Genomic DNA, 22,340 nt, shown 5'->3' with positions numbered 1-22,340 from the left:
AACTTAAATTGATCCCACAAAGACAATCAATTGCCAACTGCTTGAGCAACTCTAAGTTAAAGACAATGATGACAGTCATCATTTATCCCTAGGTACTCTATCCTATAGGTAAGGAGATGGGTTCACATGGGTTAAATAACTTGCCCAAACTCACACGGTTTACAAATGGAGCTAACGTTCAATCCCAAATTCACTGAGCTCCAAAGCCTACTCCATGTAAGACCACATAGTTCTTATTTTGTTTTATTTTTAAGGGTAATATCATCAATATCACTAGATTTAATTAGATGGCAAATACTATAACAGAGGCACTCAATGCCACTGTCACTCAAGATAATAATTGCTAATATTAATTGCTTACTAAATGCCAGGTACCAGGCATATTCTTTATAGAAATCATCTCATTTTAACCTCAAAAATAACCCTGTAGGATACATACTACTGTCATTCTCATTTAACAAATGAAAAGAAAAAAATCAATGCTCAGAAAAGTTAAGTAACATGCTGAGGTCCCAGAGCTATTAAGTGGTAGAGTCAAAATACCTTCAATCCAGAGCCTGACACTGGTCATCAACTTCCCCATCCTATCAGTCTGCCCATTCTTAGCTTGACAGATGTGAGGGAATCCAGTCTCAAAGGGATTTACCCAATCTCCCTTGTTTGGATGGCATCCCTCCCATCCTCACCATTCCTCCAGCTTCCAACTCAATATACAAGATCAATGCTTGCTGATATAAGAAGATCTCACCCATAAATGTAACTAGTAAAAATGGGTAACTCAGCAAAGTCTGAGTTAGAATTTCCTTACTTCTTTCTATACAGAGGTTCCCAATGTCCTTACAGGACATAAATCTCTATATCATAATACAGGAAGGCTACAATCTGTTCTAAAACTGGAGGAGATATAAAATGTAAAATGCCTAAAAGATATGAACTGGCAAGAGAGAAAAACTCTGATTGGAAAAACTGGACACACTTGACCACTATCATGATATATTGTGATATTGTTTATATGAGTATTACTCAGACTGTTATCCATTGACCTAATTGCTTTGGAATCACTTGGGATAGTTTTAAATGCAGATACCTAAGCTTTCCTATATCTGCCTCCAGAAACTCTGGAGAGGAGATGAGTCTCAGTAATCTTTTTTTAACAATTAACAAGCTCAGAGAGGAGGCAAGATGGTGGAAGAGTAAGGGTCTTCATTTCATCTGGTTCCCCAAGATTAGCTAATAATTTTCAGACTATGATGAACACCTATCAATTCAACCTGAGATGTAAGGAAAGAACAGCTGGAACACTACAGAGAGAAAAGTGATTGCTTCTTAAAAGGAGGGAGTGCAGAGAAGAGAAACAGAGGGGACAAACATATCAGAAGATAAACATCCGGGGGAGGAACCTTTGTAAGCCACTGCAGGAAGGCAGTACAGCATAAGGGTGTACAATTGGATCCTTTAGAAATCTGCTCCTGCTTCCCTGCCTGAAAAGTGCTCAGTGGTGAAACAGGGCAAAATCATAGGAGGGGCGGTGAAGTCTCAATATTCCCGGAGACATAGGAAAAACAGGAGTGCCCAGAAGAAAGCTCAACTTGTGCCATAAACTGCAAACCACAGTTGGATCAGGGGACCGATGCCATCCTAGGCCCTTGTAAAGGACTGGAATGCAGCAACCCTCCACCACCAGCATCTGGGAGAGGCAGAGCAGGTGTGTACTCTAGCAGCTGAACGCTCTCTGCCCCAGGGCCCAGCAGTGGACAGGAGCAGGCTATACTCCATTCCTCCTGGGATGGACAGAGCCAGTGAGCACAGAAGATACTGAAAGCTCTCCCATGCCAGTAGCCCTTCATATTGTACGAGTCAGTGCCCCCAATGCCTGTCCCCAGGAGGATCTGAGCCAGTGTGCACTAAGAGACTGCAGTTCATACATGCTGGGAGCTCTTGACTCTGGGGCTGGAGATCTGGCAACTGCTATTATTTTCCCTTTTTTTTCTCCTTTCACCTGGGAGAGGTGTGGCCTCTAGGGAACAAAGGCCTCACCAGGCAAACAGCTTTACACAGAGCCCAGAGCTGGGCCACCTGGCAAGGGGTGAGGCATCTCTACCCAGGTACAGACATTTGAGAATCAGTGCAGCAGGCCCCTCCCCCAGAAGACCAGCTAGAAGAACAGGGGAACAGCAAGTTTACTGACCAAGCAGCACTGGAAAGCTCCAGGACTGAGGGAAAATAGTATATAAAACTCGAGGTTTTTTCCTTATGATTCATTTATCTTTCAGGTTAAAAATTTCTAATATTCTTTCTTTTTTCCTGTCTTAACTATAATATTCTATCAACTCTTTCTTTTTAACTTTTTTCCTTCTTAACTTTCATATCTTTACAATTACATGTCATAGATATATTCTTCATTTTTGGCTTCCTTTCAATGTATTCAATGTAATTTTTGTAGATATATAAGTTTTGGGTTTTTTTTTGTTTTGTTTTATAATTTTGTAATTTAGTACCTTTTAACATACAGACTAAAATACACTCAGAACCAAGTAGAGCACCATGTTGGTCTATGAGACTATATTTTCTCTCCCCCACTACTACATTTCCTTCCCCTCCCCCACTTTTTAAAATTTTTACCATTTTTTAAAAATTTGTTTTCCACTTTGGTAGTCTTTTTTTTCTTTTTCTTTTATTTTCTGGTTCTTGACCTCTTCAGAATTGCCTAGGGTGTATTTTACTTAGGTTGTGGTTTATATTCTTGACTCTGCTTGCTCATACAGCCATTCTGCACTGGACTAGAAGGAAGAATTCACAACAAAAGAACCAGAAGTAATACTCTCTGCCACAGATCTAATGGATATGTATTTAAGTAGGCTGTTAGAGATACAATTCAAAATTACAATTATAAAATTACTGGTGGCTCTTGAAAAAGGCAAAAAGACTCCACAGATTCTCTTACTACAGAACTGAGAGCTAATCAGGCCGAAATTAAAAATACTTTAACTGAGATGCAGTCTAAACTAGATGCTCTGACAGCTAGGGCTAATGAGGCAGAAAGAGAGAGTGACATAGAAGACAAGTTGATGGAAAGGAAGGAAGCTGAGGAAAAGAGAAAAAAACAACTAAGAAGCCATGAAGACAGACTCTGGGAATTAAGTGATAGTTTGTAAAAGAATAATATTCATCTTATTGGGATTGGAGGTAATGGAGAAAGAGAGGACCAGAAAGTATGTTTGAGCAAATCATAGCTAAAAACTTCCCTAACCTGGGGAAGGAAACAGGCATTCATACCCAAGAAAGAGAGAGGAATCTCTACCCAGAATCAACAAAAACTGATCAATACCCTGACATATGATAGTGAAGCTTGAAAATTTCAGAGATAAAGAGAAAATCCTAAAAGCAGCTTGAGACAAGCAATTCCTAACTTATATGGGGAGAAATATCAGATTAACAGAAGACCTATCCACAGAGACCTGGCAGGCCAGAAAGGGCTGGCATGATATATTCAGGGTACTAAATGAGAAAAACATGCAGCCAAGAATACCTTATCGAGCGCGGCTGTCACTCAGATTAGAAGGAAAGATAAAGAGCTTCTAGGATAGACAGAAACTGAAAGAATGTGTGACCACCAAACCAGCTCTGCAGAAAATATTAAGGAGGACCCTGTAAGCGGAGAGGGAGCCCAAAGAAACAATCTGCAGAAACAGGGACTGTGTAGGTAATACCATGACACTAAATTCATATCTTTCAATAGTTACTCTGAATATGAATGGGCTAAATGATCCAGTCAAAAGACACAGGGTATCAGACTGGATAAAAAGAGCAAGACTCATCTATCTATATGCTGTCTACAAGAGACTCATTTTAGGCCTAAGGAAAAATGAGAGGGTGGAGAACCATTTACCATGCAAATGGTCCTCAAAAGAAAGCAGGGGTAGCAATCCTCATATCAGATAAATTAGATTTTAAACCAAAGACTTTAATAAGAGAGAAACTATATCATACTTAAAGGGTCTATCCAACAAGAAGACCTAACAATTATGAATATTTATACCCCTCATATGGTAACAGCCAAATATATCAACCAGTTAATAACCAAAGTAAAGAGACACACAGATAATAATATATTAATAGTAGGAGATTTCAAGACAGCACTCTCAGCAACGGACAGATCTTCTCAGCAGAAGCTCACCAAAGAACCAAGGGCTTTGAATGACACCTTGGACCAAATGGATTTCACAGATATATACAGAACATTCCATCCTAATGCAACTGAAAACACATTCTTCTCAAGTGCACATGAAACTTTCTCCAAGGGGGAACCCTGGGTGGCTCAGCGGTTTGGCACCTGCCTTTGGTCCAGGGTGCAATCCTGGAGTCCCGGGATCGAGTCCCGCATCAGGCTCCCGGCATGGAGCCTGCTTCTCCCTCTGCCTGCATCTCTGCCCCTCTCTCTCTCTCTCTCTCTATCATAAATAAATAAATAATAATAAATCTTAAAAAAAAAAAAAACTTTCTCCAGAATAGACCACATAAGTGGGTCACAAATCAGGTCTCAACTGATGCCAAAAGATTGGGATTATTCTGTGCCTATTTTTAGACCACAACGCTTTAAAACTAGAACTCAATCACAAGTTGAAATTTGGAAGGAACTCAAACACTTAAAGAGCATCCTACTAAAAGGTGAATGGATCAGCCCAGAAATTAGAGAAGAATTAAAAAGATTCATGGAAACTAATGAAAATGAAAGCACAACTGTTCAAAATCTTTGGGATACAGCCAAGTGTTTCCCTAAGAGAGAAACACATCTCAATACAAGTCTCCCTCAAAGAAATTGGAAAAATCTCAAATACACAAGCTAACCTTACACCTAAAGGAACAGCGAAAGAACAGCAAATAAAGCCTTATTCAAGCAGAAGAAGAGAAATAATAAAGATTAGAGAGGAATTCTATGCATAGAGACCAGAAACTGTAGAACAGAGAAAAAAAAAAAAAAACCCAAGAGGTGGTTTTTTTTTGAAAGAATTAATAACATAAACTCCTAGCCAGACTTATTAAAAAGAAAAAACACTCTAATTAATAAAATCAGAAATGAAAGAGGAGAGCGCACAACCAATACCAAGGAAATACAAACGATTTTAAAAAAGTATTGTGAGCAACGACATGCCAACAAATTAGGCAATATGGAAGAAATGGATGCATCCCTCGAAACCTACAAATTACCAAAACTGAAACAGGAAGAAATAGAAAACCAGAACAGACCAATAACCTGGGAGGAAATTGAAGCAGTCATCAAAAACCTCCCAAGAAACAAAAGTCTAGGGCCAGATGGCTTCCCTGGGGAATTCTACCAAACATTTAAAGAAGAAATAACACCTATACTGCTAAAGATGTTTCAAAGGATAGAAATAGAAATAATACTTCCAAACTCATTCTATGAGGCCAGCATTACCTTGATCCCCAAAACAAAGACTTCACCAAAAGGAGAATTACAGACCAATATCCCTGATGAACATGGATGCAAAAATTCTCACCAAGATACTAGCCAGTAGGATCCAACAATACATTAAGAAGAGTATTCACCATGGCCAAGTGGGATTTATTCCTGGGATGCAAAGGTGGCTCAATATTAATAAAACAATCAACATGACAGATCACACCAATGAAAGAAAAGACAAGAACAATATGATCCTCTCAATAGATGCAGAGAAAGTATTTGACAAAATACAGCATCCATTCCTGATTAAAACTCTTCTAAGTATAGGGATAGATACTTCAACATCAAAGAAGCCATCTACAGAAAGCCCACAGTGAATATCATTCTCAATGGGGAAAAACTGAGAGCCTTTCCCCTAAGATCAGGAACACTACAGGGATATCCACTCTCACCACTGCTATTCAACATAGTACTAGAAATCCTAGCCTCAGCAATCAGACAACAAAAAGAAATAAAAGGCATTCAAGTTGGCAAAGAAGAAGGCAAACTCTCTCTCTTCACAGATGACATAATACTGTATGTAGAAAATCCAAAAGACTCCACCCCAAGATTGCTAGAACTCATATAGCAATTCAGCAATGTGGCAGGATACAGAATCAATGCCCAGAAATCAGTGGCATTTCTACACACTAACAATAAGACTGAAGAAAAAGAAATTAAGAAATAAATCCCATTTACAATTGCAGGGAAAACCATAAAATACCTAGGAATAAAGCTAACAAAAGAGGTAAAGAATCTATACTCTAAAAACTACAGAACTACTTATGAAAGAGATTGAGGAAGACACGAAGAGATGGAAAAACATTCCATGCTCATGGATTGGAAGAATAAATATTGTGAAAATGTCTACACTACCTAGGGCAATTTACACATGTAGTACAATCCCAACAAAATACCATGGACTTTCTTCACAGAGTTGGAACAAATAATCCTAAGATTTCTATGGAATCAGAAAAGACTCTGAATAGCCAGAGGAATGCTGAAAAAGAAAACCAAAGCTGGGGGCATCACAATGCCGGATTTCAAGCTGTATTACAAAGCTGTGATCAAGACAGTGTGGTACTGACACAAAAACAGACACACAGACCATTGGAACAGAACAGAGAATCCAGAAATGGACCCTCAACTCTAGGGTCAACTCATCTTCAACAAAGCAGGAAAGAATATCCAATGGGAAAAAAAGTCTCTTCAATGAACAGTGTTGGAAAATTGGACAGCTACCTGCAGAAAAATGAAACTGGACCATTCTCTTATACCAATACAAAGATAAACTCAAAATGGTTGAAAGATCTAAATATGAGACAAGAATCCATCAAAATCCTAGAGGACAACACAGGGACAACCTTTTTGAACTTGGCCACAGCATCTTCTTGCAAGACACATCTATGAAAGCAAGGGAAACAAAAGCAATAATGAACTATTGGAATAAATAGTTTATCAAGATAAAACTTCTGCACAGCAAAGGATACAGTCAACAAAACTAAAAGACAACCTACAGAATGTGAGAAGATAATTGCAAATGACATATCAGATAAAGGGCTAGTATCCAAGATTTATAAAGAACTTATCAGACTCAACACTCAGGAAATAATCCAGTCATGAAATGGGTAGAAGACATGAACAGACATTTCTCCAAAGACGACCTACACATGGCCAACATGCACATGAAAAAATGTTCGACATCACTTGCCATTGGGGAAATACAAATCAAAACCACAATGAGATACCACCTCACACCAGTGAGAATGGCTAAAATTAATAAGACAGGAAACAACAAATGCTGGCGAGGATGAGGAGATAAGGGAATCTTCTTGCACTGTTGGTGGGAATATGACCTGGTGCAGCCACTGTGGAAAACAGTGTGGAGGTTCCTCAAGAGGTTAAAAATAAAATAAATAAATAAAAATAAAAAAACAGAGGTTAAAAATACAGCTACCCTAAGACCTAGCAATGGCACTACTGGGTATTTACCCCAAAGATACAGATACAGTGAAATGCCAGGACACCTGCACCCCAATGTTCATAGTAGCAATGTCCACAATAGCCAAAGTGTGGAAGGAGTCACAATGTCCTTTGACAGATGAATGGATAAAGATGTGGTTTGTATATACAATGGAATATTACTCAGCCATCAGAAAGGATGAATACTTACCATTTACATCGACATAGATGGAACTGGAGGGTACAATGCTGAGTGACATGAGTCAATTGGAGAAAGACAATTATCATATGGTTTCACTCTTATGTGGAACATAAGAAATAGTGAAAGGGGCCATAAGGGAAAGGACAGAAACTGAGTGGGGAAAAATTAGAGAGGAAGACAAACCATGAGAGACTCCTAACTCTGGGAAACAAACAAAGGGTTGCAGAAGGGGAGGAGGGTAGGGGGAATGGGGTAACTGGGTAATGGGCATTGAGCAGAGTACACGAGTACTGAGTATTATACTATATGTTGGCAAACTGAATTTAAATTAAAAAAAAAATTAACAAGCTCCCTGGTGTTTTTTTTTTTTGTTTTTTTTTGTTTTTTTTTTATTTATTCATGATAGTCACAGAGAGAGGGAGAGAGAGAGGCAGAGACACAGGCAGAGGGAGAAGCAGGCTCCATGCACCGGGAGCCCGACGTGGGATTCGATCCCGGGTCTCCAGGATCGCGCCCCGGGCCAAAGGCAGGCGCCAAACCGCTGCGCCACCCAGGGATCCCACTCCCTGGTGTTTTGAACGCAAATGCACACCAGAACAACCCCACCCCATGTGCTTATACAATCTTACAATCTTGTTTTTGCAACTGTTTGACAGATTAAGGATCAAGACTTATGTTTACTTCAGAACTGACAGAATAACTTATTATTATTATTATCAAAATAGAGTATAGATGTTGTGGATTCATTCAAATATTTATGCATTCAATTGTCATAAAGGCCTAGCATGTGCATGCATATGTACACGCACACACACTCCCACCCCAAGGACCTCTAAAAGTAGCAAAATAAATCAGGTAGAGCACATTTTTTTTTTTTTTGCTTATTATATCATACTGATTTTTAAATGCATTAGTCCAAGTACTGCAGAAAGATGCTAATCAGTACTTTGAGAACAAAGGGTTTTACACTCAAAAAAAGCTTGGGAAACTGCCTTGCTAAATCTTTCTCCTGAGAATTCACAATACATACTAAAGATCTGAGATACTCCAGAGTGCAAAAGAAACTTGCCAACTTTGTTTAATATTTAACAAACTTATTTGGGTAGAGGACAATCTTTTTCTTCTTTTTGGCTCATTCTTTACCACCAATTTGCTTAGCTCTGAATTCATGTACTCAACAAATATATGTTGCAAATATATGCAGCAACCATAAGCTAGGCAGCGCATTAGATTCAAGGATAGAATGGCCAATCAGCTAGACAGACTATTCAATACCCATGTTCATTATCCTGTGGAACTTGTCAAATCAGTTTCCTCATAGCCCAAGGGGTCCTGATGCAATGCAATCGGCTTTATTGCCTCAGTTCCACCACTGACTTTACTTCAGTTACAGTTTACAAGAGACTAAGAATCTCCAAACTAGCTCAGAGCAGTTGCTGAGCTGGGCTGGACAAGTAAAGGGAGTCCCCAGGTAGTTGTGTACCCAAGTTAGCTCTACAACAAGCAACAGTATTATAGGATCTGTCTTGGTGTACTTGAGAGCATTATGGCTACATAAAAACAAGCATCTGAAATAGTTGTTGAAATAAAATTTAATCCATAGATAGTAATTTCTTCGTGGCATGCAATACCTGCCAAGAATCTATAAGGCTACTTCAAATGTCCACTGTCAAATGAAGTGGTACTTATCTGAGAACTCAGGTGGACAATGCCCTGTGATACACTTTTGTTGTTGTCAGATTATTTCCTTCTGAAATAAGGGACACAAAACAATTCCACTAAAGGAGCTGGTCTTCATATTACTCATCTCATTGCATTGAGAAAGACTGAAAGAATGTTAAGCCACTGGCTTTTGTAAATAATTGATTTGGGTTTTTTAAATTTCAGTGAGCACCCCAATGATAGGTACTGGAGGCTATAAATTCTATATTATGTATGTCCTCACATGTGTTACAATTCAAGTCATTATGATTTCATTTTTTTTAAGATTTTATTTATTTATTCTTGAGAGACACAGAGAGAGAGAGAGAGGCAGAGACACAGGCAGAGGGAGAAGCAGGCTCCATACAGGGAGCCCAATGTGGGACTCCATCCCAGGTCTCCAGGATCAGGCCCTGGGCTGAAGGTGGCGCTAAACCGCTGAGCCACCAGGGCTGTCCTGATTTCATTTTTGCAAATGATGCCTTCAAACATGAAGAATATGTATCCTGTAAGAGGTTTTATGATTTTAGATTTTCCCTTTATTCTATCCTATGGCAGAGAAAATACTAGTAGCAGGAATTTAAGAATTGAAATGGGATAAAATCCCAGATCATTTACCCATTCATGTACAAATCTTTCTCCATTGTTACATATTCTATGTCACTCAGGTATAACTTAATCATGTATACCTAAACCCATGACAACAGAAGACCCTCATAACCCTCAAAAAGTGTAAGTTGAATCATTTTGACACCCTGGATTCTAGACATCAGTTGGATCTGCCCTGCTCATCAGCAGTGACAGATCTTGCTGCCCCATCATCCACACATCTGTATTATGACTATTACCTTTGAATGCCCACATGTTGCTCCCATTTTTATCTGGCCAAATAATGGAATGCCTTGGAATGTGAACAAAATGGACAAAATCTAGTCACCTAGACTAAAATGAATATGTTTGCTTCTTTGAAAATATTTGTTTCTTTGAGGCCACAGAATTATCCTCCATCTACTTTTTCAAGAATTATTTAGTGAAAGTCTCCTATCTGCCAGATACTTTGCTAGGTGCTATAGGTACCGCAGGGAAAATAAGACAATGCCTGGAATTAAAAGTACATTTTATGCAGCCGTATAAGGTTTGATTCTGAATGTGCATAAAAGAGAGCATCTTATTTTGAAGTTGCCCAACAGTTTGGGTCATGTAGGCCTATTAAACTCTCCTAAGCTCACTCCTACCCTAGCTCACTTTGGGGATATTTATGAAATCCTAACACTCAGCTGAAGGACTTGCAAAAGGAATACTGTAGAAAGTGTGAAGGAAAAAAATGAGGCTCATTTGGGAAGAAGACCTTTTTCAAAAAGATATTTGAAATGGAGGAATTAGGTGACCTAATTCTCTTCTGTAAGGGAATGTGGTGCACAGGTCACGTCTAATGGTTGAGAAGTCTCTATCATGAGCCGGCCATCAGAGGTACCACTCTGCCAATGTAAAGTTTATCACTTAACACAAAAAGAAAAAAATGCTAGTTGTGCTTTGCCTTTTATACTCTGAATTTTGAGAACTACCATCTGGTTTTTAAAGAGGAAAAACAACACGAATAGGAAATCAACATTCCATTACCAAATGGCTAGATTTCAGTCTCTTAGTAGAAAGATTTGAAATTTTTATATCCATCATTTATTTCCTTTTAACATGTGGGTTTCTTATTTGTCTATATTTATTAGTTTCCAGTGAATAAAGTCATAAAATCCATATTGAGTCTCCTAAAGTGCTCTTAGAGAGTATAGTACCACTACAAGTGGAATATAAATGCAATATGTGTATGTATTTGCACACAGAAAACTTTATAGCACTAAACAATTCATCCTTGTAACTTGTTTGTGATAGCACTTTATGAGGTGGCTTTAAACAAGAGGTAGAAGAAACTGGAGCTATTTGGGTTGTTCTCAAGAGAATAAAAGCTTTTTGCTTGAGTTCTCTGATGCATGTAATGTTTGAGATTTACAGAAATAGCACCCATTTCCCCTGAGAATAAAATCACCCCCAGGCAGAAAAATAACTCTGCCACACATAAGTAGCAGATAGTCTATTTCATCAGCTACTCAAAAGCTACGGAAATTTGGGGGGGAAAAAAACATTTTAAATTATGTTGCAAAAACACGTGTTTCCTTAACAGAGCTGATAGTTCATTGTGTACCACCAAGAGAAATGGCCTAGAATTACCGAAGTCACCGCTTTCTCCTTTGCCCTCTGCCAGCCACAGTCCATTCCTCTACCACATGGAAATCCTACAGTTCCCAAGGAGGCTCTGCAATCAAGAACAGCTGTTCACAGGCTCACTAGTCAGCTTTTCCTGTTGCTTATATGGCTGGGAATCCTAGTAAATGCTCTAGGTATTCAGGAACATTGGCAGGTAATAAAGAATGAAATTCTCCCTCCTTTCCAAGACAAAACTGCTTCATCGTCAAACTCTGGAGTTTCCTTCTGACCCCTCTTCAACCCCTGCAGCTCGGTTTCCCCCCATTGGACATAAGTGTCCCAAGGCCTCTCCATAGCATATCTTCCCTTCTGACAGCACTGGATTCATAGCCACTCCCTGCTTTCTGACACTCTCCACTCCCATGGCTTCCCTATTATTTCTCAAGCCTGGTTTCCTCAAACATGTCTGACTCTTCTCAGCATGTCTTGCCTCCTTGTCCTTTAAATGCTCCTGTTCCTGATGTTTCATACCTACTCCTCTTTCCCATATATACTCCTCAAGCTGGGATTCCTTAGGTAGGACACCTCTCTTCTCTGGTCCTTAGTCTACACATATGTGGAGAGATATTGGGCTGGATGATTTTTGAGGCTTAATCTCATCTCCAAATTCTGTGATGGTAATTCAGAGGGAAGAAGTGACAGTGGAGAAAGAGAACTACATGTCCTGGTTGGGGAAAAATGTGGACTTAGGAGAATGAACCTCAGGAAGGACATCATGAGAAACCTGGGTTCCACAGCTCAGAAGGGCCTAGGGTGGGCCTTACAGTGAGGACCCAGCAACACTGTGGCTCCTATCCCCTTGGGGTCCCATTAAGATTCTCTAAGAAATGTAACAGGCAGCTTGGAAAGCAGAAATAAGAAAAGGGAGGCCTGAGAAGTGCCTAGAGAAGGGATATGAATGTACTCACTTCTTTCCTTCCTTCTTGATCCAGAAAGAGAAAAGCAAAGTAGAAGCAAGACCCTCTCAAAGGCTGCTCACAACTCATCTGATTTTGCTCCAGGAATTCCAAACATCAGACACCTGACTCCACTACTCAATTAGGGTTCACTCAGGATTTAAAACTAGCTAAAGTATTCCTTAGTCAAGGACTATATAAGCTACAAAAGACGCTGCTGGATAATGCAAGTGTTCTGGAATGAAAACTCCACACATACGGTTTATGGATAACTTCTACATAAAAGTTATAAAGAATATTCACTTGGGGGGGGGGGTGCCTGGGTGGTACAGTTGGTTAAGTATCTGACTCTTGGTTTTAGCTCAGGTGATGATCTCTTTGTCGTGGTAATTGAGCCCTGCATTGGCTTGAGCATGGAGTCTGCTTGAGTTTCTCTCTCCCTCTCCTTCTGCCCCTCCCCATACTGCTCACGTGCACTCTCTCACTCTCAAATAAATAAATAAATCTTTAAAACAAAAAGGAGTATTGATTTGGGAGTTGAATAAATGTCCAGCTGTTCCCCAATAGGGACCTGGTACAAACCTTTACCATCTGGCTAAAGACTTCTGCTCTGTTTCCCAAATTCAACCTTGCCTGCATGGATGAATCTTTTTGTTTTTGTTTGGGCATCCTTAATGCTGTCTTCTATTACTGCTGCAGCAGTTTGTGCCAAAAAATCTACAAAATGCCTGCAGCACATGACTTGTTATGTGAGAGTTAACAATTACAAAGCTATTATTGCAAGACCTGTTCTACGAGGTTCAGGTTCAAATAATGTCTTCTTTTCCTTTTTTCCATTTTTTCATATTTATTTAGAATAGTGGTTCTCAACTGGGGGACCCCAAAAGACATTTGGCAATGTCTGAAGACAAATTTGATTGTTACACTGGTAGGATGAGGTTGTACTGGCATCCAGTAGGTAAAGGTCAGAAAGGCTGCTAAACATTCTACAGTGCATAGAACAGTGCCCATAAAAAAATAATCATCTGACCTAAAATGTCAACAGTGCCAAGGCTGAGAAACTCTTATTGATAACCAACTAGAGAGCCATCTATTAAGATCCATGGGAAGTCCAGTATCAGACATCCAGGGACTCTCTCTCCTTCCTTCTAAAAAGAGATCCATGGAACCTCCAGTTTGGCATGGAGAGCTCTGCCACTCAGTCTGTGGTTACTTGATGTTGCTCAAGTGGCCACACAGTACCACGGGTCTAAAACACAAGGGGTTGGCCCTTATCTCTAGTTTTCCCACAACAGCCCCTAATTATCACTAGAAACATCTTGATGTTGCCATCAGGATTTGAGACTACCTAAATGTTGTTGTTGTTGTTGTTGTTTTCCTTCTCCAGAAGTGAAGAGAGCCAGGGCTTTAGTCATATTATGCCTTCATTAACCTCCTCAGGGGGTAATTCTACATGCCTTTCAATTCTTGTCAATGAAGCCACAGCAGTGAAAAACAAAGCACATGGTAATTCCCTAGAAGGTCCATCTGCTGTGTTTAATTCTCAGTAACTTCCCTGATTCTGGTAATGACTTGTCTCACTCTTCCTACCTAGCACTGTCTGGGCCCCTCTGCCTGGCTTCTCCCAAACTGGGGCCTCTGAGTCCTGAATACTGCCCCTGGGAATACAGCACACATCTTTATCAGCCCCATGGGAATGGGAAATGTGAGAAGATTGGTCCCCTTTGGAAAGAAGGGTAACCCTGGATACAACAGGTGAACATGGCTGTTCCCATGGCCTGCCTGCCACTTCACAACCTCACCATCAGTCATAGTTTGAGATTTTCCCATTTAGCCTTGCAGTGTGCAATGTGTGCCAACTCCAAGTCTTTATCCAAATACTTATATCATGGAAGTGTAATGATCTGTGTGTACCTATTTGTTTCCCCCAAGGGCGTCTGAGCTCTTGGAAGAAAAGACTGTGTCTTAGTCATCTACAAAGTCATCATCATTCATAGTCCTTAGCAAATAGGAAGCAGTCAGAATTACAGAATGAAAAAAGCAATTGAATAAAATATTTCCAAGGAAAATATTTGTGAAGATTTGTAAAGGAAAGTAGGATGGGAACAGCTATCCAGAATTCACAAGGTGATACTTTATACAAGCAATGTAAAAGATCAGCACATATTCTTTGGAAGCTTTTAGCATAATGAAACAAAAATTGGAAACATGATTTTTTTTTCTTTTGTGCTGTCATTTGGAAATTGTGACAGCAAATAAACTCCTCTTTTATTTTTAGAAGATGGTAATAAAATGTCACATGTCATCACTTGAATTATTTGTCTCACAAGGTTAGTTGAAAAACTTACCTGTAAGTTAAACAGTAGAGATGTTGGGGTTTCAGAGGCTTGATAGCTCTCTCCAATCTCAAGGAGAGAACTACTGACATCAAAGTGTTCTATGGACCTATAAAAGCAGCTTCTTTCCAAATACCCACTTTGATGTAAAGACAGCTTAAAAGCTGCCTGCTTTTAGAGATGGTTTTCACTTATATAAATGATCTTTCCACTGGTCTCATTTAGCCCAGGGTCAAGGAACGAGCATACAAGTGTATTTCATTAATAGGAATTCCGACTTTACACCACTGGGTATATTTGATTCACAGTAGTAGAAATGGACAAAGTCAAATTTGCACTATTTTTTTCTGATTATTACATCCTTATTACCAAATGTTGAATCACCTGAATTAAGTTTTTAAGTTTGAAGTCTTTATTAAAGCAAATTATAACCTATGTTGGAATCTTCAGTTACCTCAAAAAGTGGAATAAAATTATCAAAAGGATTTTTATTTTTATTTTTTATTTTTTTAAGAATTTTTATTTTAAAAGATCACCCTTTATGGAGCAAACAATGGACCCAAATGAAGGTTGTAATATTAAAGTTTCATCATTATAGCCAGTGAAATTATTTATCTCAATTTACAACTCAGATGAATAAATAAATATAACTTCATAATAAATATAACTTTGTTAATAACTTGACCTAATGTCTATTTCTTACTCCAATAAGATGGCAGAAATTTAATCTCAGGTAATTTGGGGTTCACTCCCCTTGCCTTCGAGATGTGTCTATGTTCTGAATGACATACACAGTGCCCTGATGTCTGAGACAAGAAATGGGCCTCTAATCTGGTTTTTAATATCATATGTCCATGCAGATTCCTTCTGAGGTAGCTGTTTCCTCTTCTGGTTCTCTGTCGTTAATCTGCATAGGTCACCACTGAAAAAAAGTATCACTAGCTTTTCTCTCCCTGCCTCTTCTAGGTCTGATGGTTCTCTCTCCTACTTTCCTTCTGTTTTATGCACACAAATTCTGATTTTCCATGTCATGCTGGGACACCTAAATCTGCCAAACTAACCAAGACCCACCCATTCTCTCTAAATTTTCCATATCTATTTCTTTTCTCAAGCCCAGACCTCCTCCAGAAAGCAGAATACAGGGGCCATCTCCCTGAAACAATCCATCCCCCTTTCTCCAGTTAGGGTAGAAAGGTAAACCTCTTTTTCATTAACCCTAAACATGTTGTCCATGCCTAAAGTCTTCCCCACTTACCTAAGAATTTAGGCTTTTGGAGATATTGTCAATAATATTCCTTTGTTTCTATCTTCTATCCTGTCCCATCCCCGCCTTGTGCAAGGAGCACAGAACTTTCCAGCTCCTTGAGTGGGGCAGGGGTGGGAGGTACAGGAAAAAAGGACGCATCAGAGGGGAAAAAATAGCTTAGCATCTCAAAATGGTATCTCACCACACTCGCTACATTTACTGAGCGTCTTCCCCTTGTCAATATTTTTGTAATTGCCTCTGTGGTTTGTTTGTGTATTTTTGTTGTTGTTTTTCTGTTTACTTGTCTTTCAATCCAAGTGCAATGTTTGTCATGAGACAGCCTTGACTGATTAGCACTGCTCCTCCTTACAATCCGTTCAGATGCTGAAGGCACAGCATTGCAGTTGTATTCACTACGTGGATTAGAGAGAGCGGCTCGCCATTTGAGGGTTGACAGACTGCGAAACTGTTACAGAATAGGGAAGAGATGATTCCAGCTCCATCTGGTTAGAGTTATTTCATGAATAACTGTATAATGGCTCTAAGTTTTTCTGACTGTTTTTCTGTCTCTTCATTATCCTAGAGTAGGTACATAGAGAGGAGATCGATCATGGTTTTTCAATACCCTCCAGAGAGACTATTTTAGGTGAAGCACGTGTTATATTGTCTAGAAAGTGCTTCTAAGCCCTTTGCCTTCAATGATGCAGTGAAAAGTCAGGGCAGATTCTGAACTAGTCTGTCACTGTCATTGTTAATTTTGTTATTTTTTCATATTCTTTAGGATTTTCAATGAAGTTTTGGTGGCGAATCTACTAGGCACATCTAATCTGCCACTCTATAAAGCCAGATGTCTTAAAGCTGGAATTTTTAGCCATGTCTATCTAACTCAAACCCCCACACTTTCTGCTACTTCATGTTGCCATATAAGGCAGGCCTTAAATGTAGTGCATTCAATTCTGCTCCTTAAATACTTGTCTATTTCAAAATAGATTCTAATCCTTTATTATAACTGATTTTGTATTTCCTGAGTCCTTTCTGGGGATCCAGCAGCAAAAAAAAATGTGCTTTGTACACTGTATAGCCTGTCCCTCAAAAAAACATTGGTAGTTGGAAGTAGTTCCAAAGAGAAGTCACCAAAAAGCATGTGACACACTGAACAAAGAACTTTAATAAAATACCTAACCTAGGATTCCATAATTGGAGTATGGTAAAAGAGGAAAGCATCCAGGCTTTAGGTCTTAATAGATGCAGATCTAAATCCCTGCTCTGTCATCTTGAGCAACAATTCTGAGCCCTGGCCTTCTGATTTGTAAAATGAAGATGATGATATTCACTTTCTTTCCTTTTTTTTTCTTTTTTTAGAAAGAGAGAGGGTGTATGGGGGGGGCAGAGAGAGAGAGAGAGAATCTTAAGCAGGCTCCACGCCCAGCATAGAGCTCCATGTGGGGCTCAAACTCATGACCTTGAGATCATGAGCTGAGCTGAAATCAAGAGTTGGGCAGTTAATAGACTGAGCTACTCAGGCGCCCCAAAGATGTTCACTTTTCAGGATGATATGAAGACAGAGTTTATGTCTAAAGCTTTGGACATACACAGAAGGTACATAAAAATGATAATTGTCCTACCATGTAAGATAACACTGATTCCAAGTAACAGAATACCTAATTCAGATTGGCTTAATTAATAATAAAGGAGATATTTTATATAGATAAAAAGTCCAAATACAATGTGGGCTTCACATGCAATTTAATATAGAGTTCTTTTTTAAGTTTTAATTCCAGTATAATTAATATACAGTGTTATATTAGTTTCAAGTACACAATATAGTGACTCAACAATTCTATACATTACTCAGTGCTCATGATGATAAATACTCTCTAAATCCCCATCATCTATTTCACCCATTCCCCTACCACCTCCCTTCTGGCAACTACCAGTTTGTTCTCTATATTTCAAAGTATGTTTTTCTGGTTGTCTCTTCTACTGTTGTTTGTTTGCTTTGTTTCTTAAATTCCACATGTAAAACAGCAGTTCTTGATGTCAATCAGGAGGCCAACCGTTCAATGAACTTGCCTTGAATTTGCTCTTCTCCTTTCTAGACAGCTTTGTGTTAAAGGTAGCTTCCCTTATGCTGACAAAAATAGTTCATCACCTTTTATAAGGGAGAGGTTTAGTACTTTTCCAGAATTACTAGCAGGAGTCTTGAGATCCACCCTGATTTGTTACTCCAGAACCAAGTGGGCAGTGATGACTCAGATTTAGGATTGTGCTGGGGAGTAGGGTACAAGACCATTCTTTGCAAAACCTTCCCTACTAAATCTCTAGTCTTTCATTTTCCTTGTGTTTTGCACCCACAACCACAGCACTCCTTTCTAAGGAAACCTTTTCTTACCTGGGCTTCAGAGATGGAGAAAGGGATCCTTCTCTCTTCAAACTCTCAAATATTTTATGTGTGCCTACAGTTCTTTACAACTTTCCAAAAATTTAGGTTTTGGAAATGAAAGCCAGAAAGTTCTCTTTGTTTCTATGTTTTACTCCAGCATACCCCTCCTCTGTGACAATTGATCACTTGATATTTAATTTTTCCTTTCCTAAAGTTAAGGAATTAAAAGTCTCACAATTATTTAAGTCAATCACATTTGTCTGTGGAGACAAGATACACTACACACATAATAATTTCAGTGATGATCAGCATGTTCATCTTGATATGACTTTTCTCTCAGTATTAGCAATAAACTCTAAGAACTACTTTGCTGATATTGTCGAACAAATAAAAAAGGACGTTTCTAATCCCCAGTCAACAGGTACAAGGACTTGAACATGCACAAAATCTTGATATGCTCCCCAAGGAGTCCTTGGTTTGGATTCCTATTAGCTGGTATGGCTGAATCTAGATTTTCTAATTTTTGTCAGTTGTTTGGGACTTGATAGCTGAACCCAACAATATTTGTTTAGGATTCTCCCCCCTGTTCTTGTGGCTTAAAAAGAAAACCAGCATTAACAGCAAATGACTGACAGTAAAATAAATGCAGTTTTTTCAATTCCTGATCATTGGAGCCAAAACTATATTTAATTACTTATCTTTAGATATTTTGGCTATTTGCCCAAACACAACACTGCTCCAATGGATCTATGTGTAACCATCTAACAAATCTACTCACAGAAGGACAACAAGCAAAACTTCCTGACTTATAAAATGGCCCATTTTTCTTCTCCAAACTTAAGGCTGGTAACATTATAACTTATTCATGGCAATTAGCATATATTCAACACATGGTATCTTTTCTTATTAGTAATATTATGTAAAGAAAGCTATACATTTTTCTTAAACTCCTGGCCTGGGCCTTCAAATCTGTTTCTCAAGACAGTCCCAGTGAGTGGTGGTAAGAATTTGTAGTAGAAGCCCTAACTGAAATTGGATACTGAGACCTTTTCAGTGCTGCAACTATAGGATCTGTTTTTGCCAGATCGTTTTAAATACTGTTCTATGTTGCTCAGGTTGTATTATATATGTGTTAATGTTGGTTTTGGCTAAAATTTTAAGGTATGGCCTCTTTTCAAAAATCACCTCATTTAAGAAATTTAATAAATGATAAGCCAAGGAAAAATATATAAAACTTTGAAAAGGAAGTGATCTGGTATCTTATAAATATAGTCCCCAAGCACCCTTGAAAATGATGAACCATACCTAGAGGCTGCCAAATCCTAGATGTAAAGTCTTGGGTCCAGGTACATAACTGAGTATGTGTACAACCCATGACAGTAACAATTCCTGACACTGGATCTTCTGTACATAGAATCCTTTTAACCAGCTTTTTCCTTTAAAAGCTTATAACAATGGTTGGAACAAAATGGACACTTAATATATATGTGTTGAATGAATAAATAAATAAATGAACTACCTTCAGATTTTTGTGTGTTCTGGTCCTCCGATTACCTGCAGCCTAAGCAATGGCCTTCAATATTAGAGATTTTCAGACAGATATGCAAAAGATCCTAAAATGAAAACAGATGTCCATGAAGTCACATGTTAAAAGAGTCACACATTAACCCAGAAGAGTTTAAGCATAAAGACATGCTGCCAAACCCAGTCCCAATTTATTTATCAATTTAGAACAGCTGAAGGTAAGTGTAAAAATGGAAGTCATGGGGTAGGGAAGAATGCAAAGTGAATTTTTCACGTGTTTTCATTAGGTTTTCCACCCTGGGACAGTCAAATGGAAATTACAAATAGTGAGGAGAAAACAAGCCCTAAGCAGACCAAATAGGGAAGTGTTCTACATTACTCTATGAATCCAACCTCATCCATCAATGTACTATTTTAAAGCCCTGGGGTAGAAAGACAAGCTCCATCTCCCTCATCCTTCTAGCTGTATTCAGCTGCCCCAAATCTAATGGTCTGCAAGGCGGCCTCTCCCCTAAGACCTGCCCCCAGTCCTGTAGCCACACCATAGACATGATAAAACTGTGGAGCAACAGTTGTGAGTATAGGTAAAACATTAAGCAGGCCATCAAAGTAAACCATTGTCCAAGGAGTGCATTAAACCAACTGGCTATGGGACGCCTGGGTGGCTCAGTGGTTGAGTGTCTGCCTTTGGCTCATGGCGTGATCCCGGGATCCAGGATTGAGTCCCACATCAGGCTCCTTGCAGGAAGCCTCCTTCTCTCTCTCTCTCTCTCTCTCTCTCTCTCTCTCTCTCGTAAATAAATAAAATCTTAAAAAAAATAAATCTTTAAAAAAAAATAAACCAACTGGGTATTTTATCAGTTTTCTATAGGGCTCAATAGTTATAAATTCACCAAAGGAGCAAGCTGATTTAATAAAAGGAACAAAAGAAGAACAAGAAAGAAGAAGGAAGAAAGGGAGGAAAAGAGGGAATGAGGGAGATAGGAATTTAATTTTCATTTTCTTTTCTACTTTAAAAACATCATAGGTGATAGCATTCACCACTTTCTAGAAGGCTAAGTAAGATAACCAACTCTTCTTGACTTGTAAGTTATAATTTGGAAATAAAGAAACCTTCATTTCTTAAAAACTAAGTAAATATATCTCTCAAATCCATGAGCTGAATTATTCACAAAACTCAAATTGACTTTATTTTTTTATGTAATTTCATCTTTCAACTCCTCTCATTTATGTCCCCTCAAATCCTTCTTCCTTGATAATAATCATTATCTGACTAGGCTGTAATCTTGTGGAAACACTATCAGCCAATTTATCTGCTGGTGGGAAATCCAAGGCATGATTGCCCTAAGAGATTTCAGAGGAATTAAGTTGACCAATTTACAAAGTCTTTCTTTATGTTTCCCTTCAGAATAGTAGTAACTATAGAATAATACATTTATATTAGTAAAATAATAGCAACAATAATAATAATTTTTCCACCTCTTCTTTTTTTTTTTATTCAAGTATAGCTTGATTTTGAAAAGCTTTATTTGAAAAATCATTGATTTCCTGAATTTAAGGGATTATTGCCTGTGGGATTTTTAATTACCTTTTGAAGGAAAAGAAGATAGTTTGATTCAGGATTTAGGCAGTAAAAGGCCAACTTATCTGATTTTTTTCTTTATTTAAGAACAGTTTTAGGTTCACAGCAAAATTAAGAGAAAGGTACAGAGATTTTCCATACCTCCTATCCTCACACACACATAGCCTCTCCCATTATTCACATCCCTACCAGAATGGTACATCTGCATAACTGATGAACCAACACCGACACATCATAATCACCCAAAGTCTGTAATTTACCTTAGGGTTTACTCTTGGTGTTGTACATTCTATGGGTGTGGTCAATTTTATAATGACATGTATACATCATTATGTTATCATACAGAGTATTTTCACTGCCCTAAAAATCCTCCCTATTCATCCCTCCCAAATCCCCAACCCCAGTCTTTTCACTATCTCCAGTTTTTTTTTTCAGAACATCATATAGTTGGAATCATATAGTTTACAACCTTTCCATATTGGTTTCTTTTACTTAGTAATATGCATTTAAATTTCCTCCATGTCTTTTCATGGCTTGATAGCTCATTCCATTTTAATGCTGAATAATTTTTCTTCGTCTATATGTAACACAGTTTATTAATCTCACATTCACCTACTTGAAGGACATCTTTGTTGCTTCCATATATTGGCAATTATGAATAAAGTTGCTATAAGCCTCCATGTGCAGGTTTTTATGTGGGCATAAATTTTCAACTCCTTTGGATAAATACCAAGTAGCATGACTGCCTGACTGTATCGTAAAAGTATGCTTAGTTTTGTGAGAAATGA

General features: G+C 38.5%; 1 protein-coding gene across 14 annotated transcripts in view; it reads right to left on the bottom strand.

Annotated features, from left to right (window-relative positions):
* Positions 1–22,340, bottom strand: part of PLPPR1 (phospholipid phosphatase related 1) — a 554,792-nt gene that overhangs the window by 332,865 nt on the left and 199,587 nt on the right. For all 14 annotated transcript variants that reach the window (XM_049116313.1, XM_049116319.1, XM_049116317.1 and 11 more), the window contains one exon: positions 19,966–20,059. The gene's annotated coding sequence lies outside the window, so the exon portion shown is untranslated. The remainder of the gene's footprint in view (positions 1–19,965; positions 20,060–22,340) is intronic.

This window comes from Canis lupus, chromosome 11, assembly GCF_003254725.2.
Source record: "Canis lupus dingo isolate Sandy chromosome 11, ASM325472v2, whole genome shotgun sequence".
NCBI classification, from domain to species: domain Eukaryota; kingdom Metazoa; phylum Chordata; class Mammalia; order Carnivora; family Canidae; genus Canis; species Canis lupus.
Note: the sequence above shows the minus strand (reverse complement) of the source record. Positions and strands in the feature narration are given on the sequence as shown.